This window comes from Plecotus auritus (assembly GCF_963455305.1).
Source record: "Plecotus auritus genome assembly, chromosome: 10".
Taxonomy (NCBI): domain Eukaryota; kingdom Metazoa; phylum Chordata; class Mammalia; order Chiroptera; family Vespertilionidae; genus Plecotus; species Plecotus auritus.
Window position 1 is genome coordinate 57,203,964 of NC_137785.1, and position 15,748 is coordinate 57,219,711.

Consider the following 15,748-nt stretch of genomic DNA (forward strand, 5'->3'; position numbering starts at 1 on the left):
ACACGCGACATCCCCTGAGTCACAAATCCTGGAAAGGCCGTCTGTTCTGTGGTCTGCTGGCCACCCCGAGCGGAGGTTTGGAAAAGCTGCAATACGCGATGGGTCCAAAGCACGCTTTAATCACGAGGGAGGGGGCGAAGCTGGTGGTGGCCACGATGCAGAACAAAACCTGCTGGTGGGAGAAACAGGCCCCACTCCAAGGCCATCCCTCCTGCTCACGTACTTCCCGCCGCCTCTCCCTGGAGGCCTGCGGTCCTGGCCTCTCCGTCAAGGAAGGACTGTGGGCACAGATGGAACAGCTTCCTGTTTGCCTGCTGAACGCCGTGCTCCCTGCTCGGGCCCCGGCCCTCCGGCATGGTGTGGGGAGAAGCAGCAGCCTGGCACTGGGGTTCACCCAGAGGCCACGCCTGACTGTGCGGGGGGCTATCGAAGAGCAGAGCACCCCGAAGCGCTGCCGGCACGGGGCGTGCGCATCTGAGGTCCCGGAGTCGCTGGGAGAAGCATGTCGTTTGGAAATGGGCCGAGAGGCCGGAAAGAGAGCCGGCGTCCCCCTGGTTGGAGACAGAGCCGAATTCACCCCCCGCCCCGAACACTCCCCCTCGCGGCCAGTGGCCTCGGGCTCTGCGTCTGCCCCCTGGGCCCCGGGAGGCCCAGCAGGCTGCCTGCAGGGATGGGGGTACAGGCTCCCCCCAGTCAGGGCGCCAATACATCAGGACCCACAACACGGCGGCCATCCCCGTGGCCTGGCCCTGCCGCCAATTAAACCCAAGTCAGCCACACGCAGGGGCAACTCGTGACGAGAAACCCTCCCAGGCACCAGCCGGTCCTCCTCAGGCTGGAAAACAGGGCTCCCCCCCCCAATCCTGCCCTCTTTCCGAGTTTCCTCTCCTGACATTCTAGAAGGTTCCCTGTTGTCCAAACTCGCTCACCCACTCCATGGGTGTTTTCCCTCGAGTAAAGGACATCGGTCTCGTCGCTAAATGGTTTTATTTTGTCGCTGATGGCACTACTGCTGGAGGAGACGTGTCACGGGGGAGCCGGTCTGCAAAGATCTTCTGCAAGAACCCCAAAACCGCAGGGTCGGGGATCACTTTTTTTTTTAAGCCAAGTAAGTCTCACACGCCCACTCAGGGCCTGGACTGGGGTGAGGAGAGGGAGGCACTCGCCAGCGGTACATTTCGGGGTGTGCCCCAAACGGGGCACCCAGATGAATCCTATTTTAATGGGGTATTTTAAAAACCAGCATGCCAAGGCCGCACAATAAATGACCAGCGTTTTGAACAAAGACAGGACCCCGCGATGCGTTGCGCACACACAAGCCCGAGGCCGGAGGGAAAGCTATCGCACTGACCCCGTCTTTACCTAAAGTGGTGACGTTTTGTTCATCATTGGGTTTTTGTATTAATTTTTACTTTTGTTAAGCGTCCCATTAAAATATGATTTATCTGGATGGCTGGGTATTGGGGCGCACTCTGAAATGTGCCTGAGCCGAGGGCCTCCCCCTCTCGCTGGCTCACCCCGTCCCAGCCCTCAGCCCATGCTGAGCAGTGACGCGGACGGCCTCCCATCCTCCCTCCCCCACGAGGTGCACCTTCCCAGGTGCTGGAGGAAACGGGGTTTGCTCGGAGTCTGCTCCTTGGTCGGGGGGGCTGCTGTCCCTCTATTGCAGGGCGGGGAACGTGCGCCCGAGTGCCATATACGGCCCGAGAAATCACTGGGTCTGGCCCTGCCAAGGCACGGGGGTGAGGTAACGGAATGTGTGGCCAAGCACAGCAGGCCCATGTTTAAGCTGATGGTGCTGTGTGGCCCGAGAATGCTGATAAACACCCGCATGGCCCTTGGCCGGTAAGGCTCCCGCCCTGCCTGCTGTGCTCACCTCCTGACGGGGGCGCTGGCCCCGGCCCCCTCCTCACTCACACCATCGCCTCCCAGGCACGCTGTCCTGCTGACCGGCCTCCCCTGCAGGCCTGGGAGAGCCCACGGGAGGCGGGGGGGGGGGGGTGCATCCACATTTGCTAACGGCTGGCCAGGGGAGCAGTTTCACCTGGGAGGCCTCTAGCCCTCGCTTTTCCTGGATCCCAGCCGACATGGCCTGTCAGAGCCCCACAGCTCCCAGCAAGAGGGCAACACTGGGGAAGCACTCAGTGACCGCTCTGCTCAGCTCCCAGCTGTGGGAGAGGATTCTCAGCCCTTCCCACGGACCCCCCAGCATCTCCAGCCCCATCACCCCCCGCGCCCTCCTCTGGCCTGGCCTGAGGACCTGGGAGGACACCCCTTTCCCCAGCCCACGGGACCCCATCCCCCACAGAGCACAGGCAGTCACTTGGGCAGCCCGCTGTCCCTCCTCTCACAGCAGGGAGCTCAGGAGGAGCGCCGGAGCGAGCGAGCAGCAAAGGCCCCGGGTACAGGGGACACAGGCAAACCCTTCCAAGGAGGGTCCCCCACCGCCGTGCACCCCAGTCACCAGAGCCGAGGTGAGCATAGCATGTTCTATGTGGAGTGCTGCCACCGAGAGAGAAATCCCAGGGAGGCAAGCAAAGAAGGCTGCCTGGAGGAGGCGAGCTAGTGCCTGGGTCCGAGCCGTGAGTGCACCTCAGCCAAGGGCGGAGGCACAGCTTCCGGGCCTGCGTCGAGGAGGGGACCCACCTCTGGAAAGCCAGGCCACGGCCGGACTCCCAGGAGTGAAGGGAGAGGACCCAGTCAGAAGAGAAAGAAGAGGGGGAGCCGGCCCCTCAGAGAGGCTGCTGAGCCTGGCCGGTTGGGGTCCTTTAGGCCTCTGTGGGGGGGAGGTGGCGCCCGCCCAGCCCGCGGAGGCCCATCCTTGGGAGCGAAGCCGGCCTGTGCAAGGTCAGATTTCCTAAATGAAGTCTCCACCCCGGGGACTCAGCGGGGACTCAGCGGGGATGCCCTGAAGCAGAGGAGGAGGCAGGAGGAGGCAGAGGAGGCGAGGTGATCGTTGCTGGGAAGGAAAACCAGTCACCAGCATCGCGGCTTCTCCCGGCCCCTTGGCTTTGGGGAAGGTAGGACGCCCTGGTGCTCACACTCAGAAACTGCAGCCCCAAAGTTCCAACATCTGGCTTCCAGGGCCCCAACCCACCTCCCGCCGCCGCCTTTCCTAAGGTTATGGCTCCACCTACAGCCCGAGGAGGGAGGGCCTGGCCTTGAGCTTCAAGGCTCCTGGGCAGCGATGCTGATGCAGCCCTCCCGGCAGGCCCGCAGCGTCTCTCCCCGCAGGCCAGGGGCCGGGCCGGCATTCAGATCCGCCTGCCGCAGCAGCTTCCAGAACATACCAGAACCCTTCAGCCAACTCGGTGTGGCATTTCTATTCTAAACCTCTGTTTGTTACAAGCTGAGTTAAATGGGGCTTCTTCCACTTCTCTTTTCTATTTTAACAGCAGAAGCAACAAAAGCCCTCAAAACAGCAAGAGTGTGTTTCCTTTCACACATTCGACACGCACTGAATGGCACCGTCCCCGGCGCAGGCTCTGTGGCAGGGGTCCTCAAACTTTTTAAACAGGGGGCCAGTTCACTGTCCCTCAGACCGTGGGAGGGCCGGACTATAGTTTAAAAAAAAACTATGAACAAATTCCTATGCGCACTGCGGGCCCGGGATGCGTCGGCTGCTAAGCAGGACAGGCAGCGGCACCCGGCGGGCCGGATAAATGTCCTCGGCGGGCCGCATGTGGCCCGCGGGCCGTAGTTTGAGGACGTCTGCGTGGTGAGCGCAGTGAGCCGGGCCTGGACTCGGGCTCACCAGAGAGCTGGCGCTGCTGCTGCTTGTTGCCCAGGATGTCCCCACCCGGGGCCAGAAGAAGGAAGGCGAAAGGCCGGTGACACAGCGGACAGAGAGCAGGCCCAGCTTCGGGACCCGGTGAGCATCGTGACAGAAAGCAGGCCCACGTCAGTCCCGTGAAGGCCAGCAAGATGTTTGTCCTGTTCTATCTCCCCCCACCCCCGCCCCCCGAAAGTGTAATCACCTTTTCCTAATTAAAAAAAGTCATAATTAGAGCCCTAGTCGGTTTGGCTCGGTGTATAGATTGTCTGTCTGTGGACTGAAAGGTCCCGGGTTCGACTCTGGTCAAGGGCACCTACCTCGGTTGCAGGCTCCGTTCCCGGCCCTGGTCCAGGTTTGTGTGGGAGGCAACCAATCCATGTGTCTCTCTCCGTCTCTCTCGTCCCTTCCACTCTCTCTGAAAATCAATGGAAAACATATCCTCGGGTCGGGATTAATAACAAAAGTAATAGAAAACGTAACTGTTTGTGCAAAAAAGCTTGTAAAACAAGACAAAAGGGAATAAGAAACCTGAGCATTCACAACCCTATCAACTAAAGACGCGCACTGGCGGCCCTGCGCCCACCGGTCCTTAGAACAGGTCCCACCTGGACTCGCTGGCCCACGTCGTCGCCCACGTCACCACGAGCTTCCTGGGCCCTTGAATGAATGACCCCAGCGCACCCCTTCACAGGAGCGAGCCATGATTTCGTAATTCCTCAGAGGAGCCCCGTTTCCCCATTACAAGCTTCCTTCAGCTTTTCTCAAGATGAACCCCCAATCATGAAGCTCCTGGGCCAAAGAGGCCCCCGACCCCCGTGCAAGGGCGACCTCGCAGAAGGTCCCGTCACGTCTGAAACAGTCTAACCGCCGGAGCCCGGGTGTTCCCGGGGCGGGGAGAGCCCGCGTGGCGGCGCGTGGGGCGCTCGGTGTCACGGGGAGCGTTGCTGAGCGTCCCGGCTGCAGCACAGCACGAGGGTCCAGACGCCCTCTGACCCCTGCTTTCCCCGGGGTGACAGCCGGGACGCCCAGCCTGGGGCAGCAGCCCACGGAGCATCACGGGATGGGGGGGGGGGGCGTGCTGTGTTCACCCCCACGCCCCCCACCGTGGCCACGGTCGGTTTTCCTTCTCCCGTGTCCCGTCCGCAGCCGGTTCTCGCAGCCGCTCGGCCTCGTCCTGCGTGTCTGAGACTGAGCCGGGCTCCTCTGGGGCCTGGGAACTGTGGGAAGCGACTCATTCGTCGGGATTTTGGGAAAACCCTGGCCCGGGGCGGGGGGGGGGGGCAGGGGGGGGCGGGGGGGCAGGGAGATGGAGGAGTCAGGACCCTGGCTGGGGACTGGCGGTCGCTTCCTTTAGAATCGAGGCGGTCTCCGCCTTATGCCTCCTTTCCTTCCCCTCTTGGGGCAGGAACAGCTTGGGGAGCGGGAAAGCGGATGTCACGTTGGGGTTGCACAGCAGACATCACTCGGGGGTTAACTCCGTTGAGAGAAGGGACAGAAATAACTGACTTCAGGTGCAAAGGAAAAATTAAATGATGTTCCTTTGATCTTTGGGGGTGCCTAATGGACTGTCGCTCGTCAGTCACCAGGAAAAGGGAACCCCCAAAGGTTAGAGCCAAATGTAACCTGAGTGGAAGGTGACGCGGACACAAGGTCGTGCCAGGTCACAGGCAGGGCGGGTGCCGGGATGGAGACCGCCTTTCTGACTGCCGGCCCGGCCATCAGGCCATCACCGTCCGAAGAGCAATGTGGCTGCCTTAGTTACTGGGCGCGGCAGACCCAGAGGGCGCCCCGGCGTAGGTCTCAGACCTTCTAGAAGCCGAGTGTGCTGTGAAGAGGCAGTTCCCACTGGGTGCTCTGCAGGCGAGCCTGGCGGGGCGGAGCTGAGTGGGAGGTCCCTGCACAGAGCAGGTGTGGGCACCGCCCGAGGCCGCCTGCTTTAGGGCCCCTTCCCACCCGACACCCTGCCTTAGGGCCCGTTCCCACCCGACACCCTGCCTTAGGGCCCGTTCCCACCCGACACCCTGCCTTAGGGCCCGTTCCCACCCGACACCCCGCTTTAGGGCCCGTTCCCACCCGACACCCCGCTTTAGGGCCCGTTCCCACCCGACACCCCGCTTTAGGGCCCGTTCCCACCCGACACCCCGCTTTAGGGCCCCTTCCCACCCGACACCCCGCTTTAGGGCCCGTTCCCACCCGACACCCCGCTTTAGGGCCCGCTCCCACCCGACACCCCGCTTTAGTTCCCACCCGACACCCCGCTTTAGTTCCCACCCGACACCCCGCTTTAGGGCCCCTTCCCACCCGACACCCTGCTTTAGGGCCCGTTCCCACCCGACACCCTGCTTTAGGGCCCGTTCCCACCGACACCCTGCTTTAGGGCCCGTTCCCACCGACACCCTGCTTTAGGGCCCCTTCCCACCCGACACCCTGCTTTAGGGCCCGTTCCCACCGACACCCCGCTTTAGGGCCCCTTCCCACCCGACACCCTGCTTTAGGGCCCGTTCCCACCCGACACCCTGCTTTAGGGCCCGTTCCCACCCGACACCCTGCTTTAGGGCCCGTTCCCACCGACACCCCGCTTTAGGGCCCCTTCCCACCCGACACCCCGCTTTAGGGCCCCTTCCCACCCGACACCCCGCTTTAGGGCCCCTTCCCACCCGACACCCCGCTTTAGGGCCCCTTCCCACCCGACACCCCGCTTTAGGGCCCCTTCCCACCCGACACCCCGCTTTAGGGCCCCTTCCCACCCGACACCCCGCTTTAGGGCCCCTTCCCACCCGACACCCCGCTTTAGGGCCCCTTCCCACCCGACACCCCGCTTTAGGGCCCCTTCCCACCCGACACCCCGCTTTAGGGCCCCTTCCCACCCGACACCCTGCTTTAGGGCCCCTTCCCACCCGACACCCTGCTTTAGGGCCCCTTCCCACCCAACACCCTGCTTTAGTTCCCACCTGACACCCTGGCGGGTCTCCTTAACGCCCACGAGTCACGCTGAGAGCGCCGGAGGCTCCCCCTGACTGGGGTCCCACCTGCCCCTTGATGGGTGGGTCCGCAGCCTCTTCTACCTGCCCCTGGGGCTGTGGGGTCCAGTGGCCCCGGGAGGCGCAGCTGCTCCCTGCATGGTGTCCTCCCCGCACCCTCACGCCCTCAAGGAGGCGGCGGGGGGGCGGGGGCGGGGGCGGCTGCGCTGATGGTGGAAGTTCTCCCAGGCCTTCAGTTCATCTCTGTTTTTGTCTCAGCGGTGAAACCGCGGGGAAGGCTGAGGCAGGGAGATCTCCTTACTACAGAGGACTTACTGATCAGCACCTCACTCCTCAGTGGCTCACAGTAGGACCCCTGAGCACACAGTAGGACCCCCGAGCACGCGGACAAAACAGCAAAGATTCTAAGGACGCTGGCAGAAATGCCGTTCATGGTCCCGGCCTTCCTCCTGCCCATCTCTAAGCCCGAGGGCCTTTGGCTTCAGGCAACAGGAAGTGAGTGTTTTGACATTTCCGTGGGTCCCAGGTTCTGAGACAGCGCAGTGCCCCCCCCTCCCCTGTGCCTTTCTGGGCCCTGACTTTCCAAGGGAGCGAAGGCTCACTTCGCCTCGTCTCCGCCCTGCATTTCCGCCTGCTTCTCGGGGGTGTCCCGTGACACGAGGTGTTTGCAGGATTTTTCAAACTTGTTCTGTGCCAAGCACCTCCTGGGACGCTTGTCAAAACACAAACTCCCAGGCCAACCACGGGCTTCCTGAGCCAGCCACCCGCGTCTGGCTCCTGATGGGGCGGTCCGGCGCCTGATGGGGCGGTCCGGCTCCTGACGGGGCGGTCTGGCTCCTGATGGGGCGATCCGGCGCCTGGGAAGCGCGCACCGACAGTTACTGTTTTCCTGGTCCAGCCTGGGTCGCCAGCCTTCCCAGATGACGAAGAACACAGATAAACAAGGGATGACTTTTTAGTCCAAGTCCGTCCCATGCAATGTCTGGGATGTATTCACCCTAACAATGCATTTTTATCTGTCAGATCCTATGCACCCCTCCATTGTGTAAGATGGGAGAGCTCCAGAAAAGCCTAATTTTTATTTTTTAAACTATATTCTTACTGATTTCAGGGAGGAAGGGAGCGGAGGAGAGAGAGAGAAACATCAATGATGAGAATCATGGACCGGCTGCCTCCTGCACACCCTCCCCTGGGGATTGAGTCCGCCACCCGGGCATGTGCCCTGACCAGGAATCCAACCATGACTTCCTGGTTCACAGGTGGATGGTCAACCCCTGAGCCATGCCAGCCGGGCACAGAGCCTAATTTTTAGAAAAAGAAAGCACGCCCAGGAGGGAGGAGCGTCCGTTTTCCGTTCCGCTCTCTGAGCCTCTCACCGTTAGCCTTCTTCCTTGCTCCCGGCTCCCCGGCTGCCGGGAAGCGGCGGGGGGGGGGGGGTGGGGGGGGGGGAACAGCAGCCGGCTGGTCATTCCTAGGAGAAAAGCTACTGTTCCAAACTCGGCTGTTACCGAAGGAAACAGAGGAACCCCTTCAAGAGAGACACCCTGCGGAGTGCGACTTAGAGCTCTGCCAGCCCTCGGCCAGTGAGCCGGTGGGGCAGACCTCGGGGCTGGCGTCAGGCACCGTTATTGATTTCACAGTAACGTCCGCACTTCCAAGCCAAACAGCTTTAGCACGTGGTGCGGACGCTGCTCTGTCGGAGGCCACCTGACACCGGGCCAAGGGTCGCCTTGAAGGTAGAAAGGTTTACTAGTACAGGAGCGCCGTTTGGAAATGCCACTGTCAGTGATTACAGGCCTCCCGGAGGTTCGAGGCGGAGGGGCGCGCACAGGTGGGGATGCGAATCGGAGGACCTGTGGTCGAAGAAGGAACTGTTCCCTCCATCAAATTAAGCTCCGCATGGAGACGGAGGGGGAAGTCCTTAAGGTGACTCTGAAATGAAAATGAAATGACTTGTTAGGAAGTGACAGCGGGGCGGGGATGTGGCCAGCTCGTGTCTCATTAATTTCCAACATGGGTTTTCGTGTGCGGCTATCTGATTATAATTCGATCATCTGACCCTGTAATTAAAGTTTATTGCCAATTTGGCAGCTTGCATGTAAGATGAGCTGGTTTCCTTCAAGGCGCTATACAGTCCCTTGGACTCATCGACTTCTGGTTTTGCATTTAAATGGAAAAAAGTCAGTTATAACGTGACAAACAGGTTGGGGTTCTGATCATTAATCCTGCTAAAGCAATATTCATAAATTCAATTCTGCACCAGTCGGAATACTTTTCTTTTATTAGTTTCTGTGTTATTAAATGAGATTGTTTCTGACTAATATATTTCTGGACTCAAACTGTAGCTCCGAGCTGTTATTCAAATCAAATAACATGCCCCTTACTTGGGCCTCGCACTAATAAATGCCAGCTTGTGATACATTTGCGAGAGGCTGTCAGCGATATTAAAGGAGGCAATAATGCCACGGAGGTCTGAAGTGAGCTGATTTTTCTAAGGGCTGATAACTGTCATTTTTCTTTAAAAATAAAAATATCCACCAGACATTTTAGTCTTAAAGCTAAAAACATGCTTTGATCCCTATAAATAGAATCCGCTAACACTTAAATGCACAGACTTGAAAGCAGGACTTCTGGGTCCTGAGGAAGAAATCTGGGAAGCTGATTTCAGAGCAGAATCGAAATTACACCTCGAGCCCGGCCCGTGTGGCTCAGGGGTTGAGCGTCGACCTATGAACCAGGAGGTCACGGTTTGATTCCCAGTCAGGGCACATGACCTGGCTGCGGGCCGTGCAGGAGGCAGCCATCAGTGATTCTCTCTCGTTTTTGTTTTTTTTTTTTTAAATATATATTTTATTGATTTTTTACAGAGAGGAAGGGAGAGGGACAGAGAGTTAGAAACATCGATGAGAGAGAAACATCGATCAGCTGCCTCCTGCACACCCCCTACTGGGGATGTGCCCGCAGACAAGGTACATGCCCTTGACCGGAATCGAACCCGGGACCCTTCAGTCCGCAGGCCGACGCTCTATCCACTGAGCCAAACCGGTTAGGGCCTCTCTCATTGCTGATGTTTCTCCCTCTCTCATTGTTGATGTTTCTCTCTCTCCCTCTCCCTTCCTCTCTGAAGTCAATAAAAATATATATTTTTTAAATTACATTTTGAAGGGGAAAGTGCTGCTTCGCGTGGGGAACTAATGGAGACCTTCTTGCCAGCACTCGGGTGGGAAGGAGAGGCTACGTTGCTTTTGAAATTAGAAAAACTGTTCTCCATTCACCGCTGGATTCCCAGAGCAAAGAGGGGTCCTCGAGACCCCCTTCCCTGGCCCCACTTTACAGATGAGGAGGCTGAGGCCCAGAGAGAGGCCAGCTGGTCAGAGGCACCCAGTGAGTAGGGGGCAGATCCCGCTCCTAACACTCCCCGTAATTCCCCCGTCTCCCCGCTGCCCAGCCAGCAAAGGGCCCGTCACTGTTTGTGACAGCTTCCCGGGCACCATAGCCAGAGGTGGTCCCCTGAGCCCCTGAGCCTCAGCCCTGCGGTGTGGCTGCACCTGCCCTTTCCTCCTGTTCCAGGAGGGTGTGAGGGCTGACCTACCGCCAGGCCCGGCGCCCCGTGCAAGCGCAGAGGCTTTGCTGAGCCCCCGAAGCACGTCTTTCCTACCTGGTCCCCATCACCTCGGCCTGGCCATTGATTGGATCATTTTCCCGGGATCGCCCAGCCACACGCTGGCTGCGGACGCCCCTCCGCTGACTGCGGACGCCCCTCCGCTGACCCCCCGCCCCCGCCCCGTCTCCAGGTGGAAACGCTTCCTCGGCTGGAGGTGCAGGCGCTGGCCTGGTGCCCGTGCCCCGTGGAAGCAGGTGCGGCCACTGTTGTGAGCACCGAGCAGCACGAGGCATGTGCCCTCCCCCCTGGCCCGCCCCCCACGCCGGGGCTGACCCCTCCCTCCCCTCAGCCCCTCAAAGCCCGTGTGGGAAACCCAGCGGAGAGCTGCTGAGTGATCGTCCTCCTCGTCCCTTCAGCCCCCCAGGGAGGGTGCGCACCTCCAGCCAGGAGACCGTCTGGAGCTGCAGGAGGAAGGTGTGACTGGGGGGGACTAAGGGGTCTGGGGGCGGTCAGTGAGCCTGAATCGTGGACTGGGGGGACGGGGGGTGGTCAGTGAGCCTGAGTCGTGGGCTGGGGGGACGGGGGGTGGTCAGTGAGCCTGAATCGTGGGCTGGGGGGAAGGGGGACGGTCAGTGAGCCTGAATTGTGGGCTGGGGGGAAGGGGGACGGTCAGTGAGCCTGAATCGTGGGCTGGGGGGAAGGGGGGCGGTCAGTGAGCCTGAATCGTAGGATGGGGGGAAGCGGGACGGTCAGTGAGCCTGAATCGTAGGATGGGGGGAAGCGGGACGGTCAGTGAGCCCGAGTCTTGGCTGTGGATCTGCCACCAGCAGGTCAGACGCCCTCCCGCTCAGCGATCCCCCAGAGCCAGGCTGGCCGAGGCGGGACAGAGCCAGCAGGGTGCGGGCCGGGCCAGGTTCTGTGCTCAGAAGGGCCCAGCCTGACGGCGCCTGCGGCCGATCTCGGTGGGGAGGGCTGCGGGGGAGCTGATAGTCCTCACGGCCGTCCCTGTGGCAGCGCCCCAGTCGGTCCTGGTTTAGGCCCTGCTCCACGCCGACCACACTTTAAACTCGCCGGTTGGTGGTGGGCAGCGGGCTGTCTGCCTCTGGGCTGCTGGGAGCACGCGTGGCCGGCGGGTCCTGGACGGCTCCTTCACCATCGCTGGGAAAAGACCCCTCCCGCCGGGGCCCCTGGTGGAGCTGGCACGCTCTCCCGTGTCTGTGGGTTTCCTCGGGGACTCGGTGCCCCCCTCACCCCAGAGACGTGCGCATGAGGTGGATTGTGTCCCCGGGGCCCAGTCTGAGGGTGCGGGTGCGGGTGTGAGTGGCCTGTGAGGAAGGGCGCCCGTCCAGCGTGGGCCCCGCCTGCGCTGTGACCTGGAAGAAGCAGCTGAGGAACTCGTGACCTCGCTCGCTTTTGTTCCTCTGTCTCACACGTGTGTCTCCCTCCCGTTACTTCAGTTTAACGCTGGGCGTGTTTAATGCTGTTGTTCTGCTGTTACATGGTGGTTCTATGGAGCTGTTGCTCCTTGAAAGTTCTTAGACTATAAAGATCCATTACTCCAATGTATATATATGTATATGTATGTATATCTATCTACTAGTATCCTATCTAATAAAGAGGGAATATGCTAATTGACCATCACTCCATCGCAAAGATGGCTGCACCCACAGCTGAGGCCAAGTTCCCATAAGGAGCCTTAATGAGCAATCAGCAGGGGCCTGAGGCTACACCCTACCCTGCCCCCATGGGGCTTGACAGGGGACCTCAGGCCACGCCCCCCACCCAGCAGGGCTTGACAGGGGACCTCAGGCCATGCCCCCCACCCAGCAGGGCTTGACAGGGGACCTCAGGCTGCACCCCCCGCCCTGCCCTGGTGTCAGGCTGGGGGACCTCAGGTTGCACCCTCCGCCCCAATGCCAGGCCAGGGGACTTGAAGCCACGCCCCCCGCCCAGCGGGGCTTGACGGGGGACCTCAAGGTGTGCTTCCCATCCTGGTGCTGGGCTAGGGGACCTCAGGCTGCTCCCCCTGCCCCAGCACCAGGCTGAGCACCTCAGGTCGCGCCCCCCGCCCGGCATGGCTTGACAGGGGATCTCAGGCCGTGTCCTCCACCTGGTGGGGCTTGATGGAGGACCTCAAGGCATGCCGCCCGCCCCGGTCTGGGCTGGGGGACCTCAGGCCACGCCCCCCGTCCTGGCGCCGGGCCAGGGGACCTGAGGCTACGCCCCCTGCCCTGCAGGGCTTGACAAGGGTGGGACTGGCCTGGTCTGGATCTAGCCCAATGGGTGGGGAGGGCCGGCCGGGTCTGGTTCTCACACGATTTTGAGGTGCATGTGGGTGGTCGGGGACTTGACTTTGGGTCTCATAGTGTGCCCCAGACTCTGACAGGAGGAAGGTTTTCATATACATTTTACTAATTTTCTTTCATCTCTGACACTTCTATTATAGAGAAAGGGCAAATAGTAATATTAAATTATTTCCTCCAATTAATCCCCTTTTAATGTGCATGAATTTCGTGCACCGGGTCGCTAGTATATCTATATCTATATCTATATCTATATCTATATCTATATATCTATATCATCTATCTATCTAGCCTTGTTTCTTTTTCCCCGAGACCAGTACTCAAAATTAAATAGGGAATGATGTTATCGTTGTGTGTAGCCTTGGACAGAGGCAGAAGATCCACAGATGGGGCCTAGCTCACTTTTCCTGGCGGTAATGGTGTATGTGTATGGACAAATTCAATACTGTGGTGTATCAATCACCCTGTAAGCTATAAGTTTATTCTAAATGATGAGCTCTTAAATAGACTCTTCTAGAACAACAAACAAAAGTGGTAATGACTTATTAGAAGATGAATAGACAAGCCAGAAATCACTTCATTTCTCTCTGAGCTTTCTGCCCAATAGCAAGTCTATGAAATCACTCACAAGAAGGGTTCTGACACTGAATACAGTGACGTGGGGGAGGCCGAAGCTGGAGGTATTCCTGCCCATGTCCCCGCAGGGCCCTGGAACTAGGTCACATGTCTCTGCACCAACCTGGGGGGCCACTGCACTGTGAGGGGGGCGGGCCGTGGTGTGCAGGCAACCAGGAGCACCCTTTCCCGGAGGGGCGGGGAGACCCCACAGCAGAAGATTGGGGGGGGGGGGGTCGTCTACCTGTCAAAGTCGAGGCTGAGCCAGTCAGGGAGACGGACAGACCAGGCCCGGGGAGACCAGGTCCCAGGTGGCACCTTCAGCGAGACCCAGGCACCCGACCGAGACACCTGCCCACACCGTGCCCTGCGTGCTGCCCCAGGGTCGCTGCTGGGCAGGGGACAGGGAGGAATCCAGCCCAAATCTCTTCTCAAAAGACGGAGGGAGTGGCCTCGAGAGGCTGTTAGAATGACTGGTCTCCTCCCCGCCTTGCTTTGTACCACGTGGGGGTTCGTGCAGGTGGTTGATTTTATCCAGAACTTACTCAGTCCTATGCCCACCTAAGGTAGTGCTGGTTACCATAGCAACAGCCCAGCTACACGGAAAGTGAGGTTGCCCTGCGTCAGCCTGTACGGTGCCAGTCAAATGCTTACACGCTGGCGGGCGGTGGGGAGCCCCATCCACCGTGTTTGCCACGTCCCTGGTGGAAACACGCCCACGCTGGCCACCGGCAAGCCACCAGGGCGTCCCGTGAACCTGCCGTGGACCAGGGCTGGGCACCCTCCAGCCAGGAGCGCTCCCTTCTCGGGCCAGGACGGGTTTGACTTGCTCCGTGGAAACGGTGCTCTCCTGGCGTAGCCGGCCCATCTTCCCTACAATTTCAGGGCCCGTCCACCCAGCCGGGCCTCTGTGGTCGGAGCCAGCCGGGCTGACAGCTCCAGGTCAGGGCCGCCCCTCCCAGCGAGGGGCCCGGGATGGAGATGGAGATGGAGCCCGCCCCGGCCGGTCCTTTGCTGCGAGCGCCCCAGCAGCCAGGAGAGTTTGTGCTGACTCCGCTGCGGGTGGAGGGCGGCGGGCGGCGCGTGGCGCCCAGGAGGGGATCATTAGCGGGGAGGCCCCAAGGCCTGTGGCAGCTAATCACCTGCCTCCGCAGCCCCCGCTCAGAGGCAGCCTTCCTCGGGGTAGCCCTTCCATCGCCCCAGGAGAAGGCAGGCGGGTGGGGGGCCACCGGCGCGCGCCTTAGCCAGCCAACCTCCCAAATAAAATTAAAAAAAAAAAATGTTCCCCAAGTATTCAAATATTTCTCGCTTACTTCCCCGAGTGTTATTGGCGTAAAGGTTGGAGCTCAGGCAGCTTAACTGTTCTGCGGAATGACCTTTAGTTTTAATATTAATATATTATCGTAAAGTCGACGCGAGTCACGGGTGCCATTTCGGTATGCAGAGGAAATGCCACGCGCTGAACCCGCGGCGACTGCCCTCCCCCGCCGGCACCCCTCTCCGGCTTTATTTACTCAGAGAGGGTGGCCGGCAACTTTATCAAGAGTAACATTATCAAGAGCTTTCCTGCCGCTTCTCCTTCATATTCAGCCCGGTGTCGGCGGGACACTTGACAGTGTCAATCAAACCGCAATAATACGCAGATGATTTGCTCATTTGGTTTAATGAAATCTTCCTGCTTATTTGCGCTGCCTCCATTACACCGCATAATTGCCGCGCGGCGGCCGGGAAAGGCAGCCGGTTGCCTGGGGGATAAGAGCAGACGATGGGTATATGAAGGGTTGGTTTCTTTGCCTCTGTCTCTCCCCAGTCACTCATATTCCTAAAATTAATATTGTATTTGAATCCAGCCCCGCCATTCTCATGCAGGCTAACATTGTTATTACTTATTATTTGGATGTGAACTCATTTATTTTTAGTTTTATGTCCAAGCTGTCAGGCTAAATTTCATTGTGAACTGCCACGTGCAATTTCTAACTGCCATTTAGAACTCGATTCAAACCCTGAGTTATGGAGCGAGCGTCTTCAAAGGCTGGCCTGATGGGGAGGTGGGGGGGGGGCAGAGCCCTGGTTCCCCCACAAATCAAAGGGGCCCAGGGATTGCTGTGGGGAGGGAGGCCGCAGCCTTCGCGCCTCACCGTCACCCTGATCGTGGCCGGACAGGCAGGTGGGCGAGCGGACAGACCCCACGGCCGGCCCTGAGTCAAATGCTTACACCCAGTCCTGGGTGGCTGGGAGGAGCCACGTTTAAGTCCAAGTGGATGGAGGTGTGCTTTGGTATCGCCCAGAGGAGCGTGGGGGGGGGGGGGCAGACAGGCATTGGAGGTTCCGTCCTGCGGGCGCACAGGGGGCACCTCCCGACACGCTGTGAGGCCTCCTCTGGGCGCACCTGCTGGGCCTGGGGGGAGGGAGCGGGGTGCTGAGACCCAGGGGCTGGGTGGTGGGCTCTGGGAGCTCCGGGTCCAGCCTG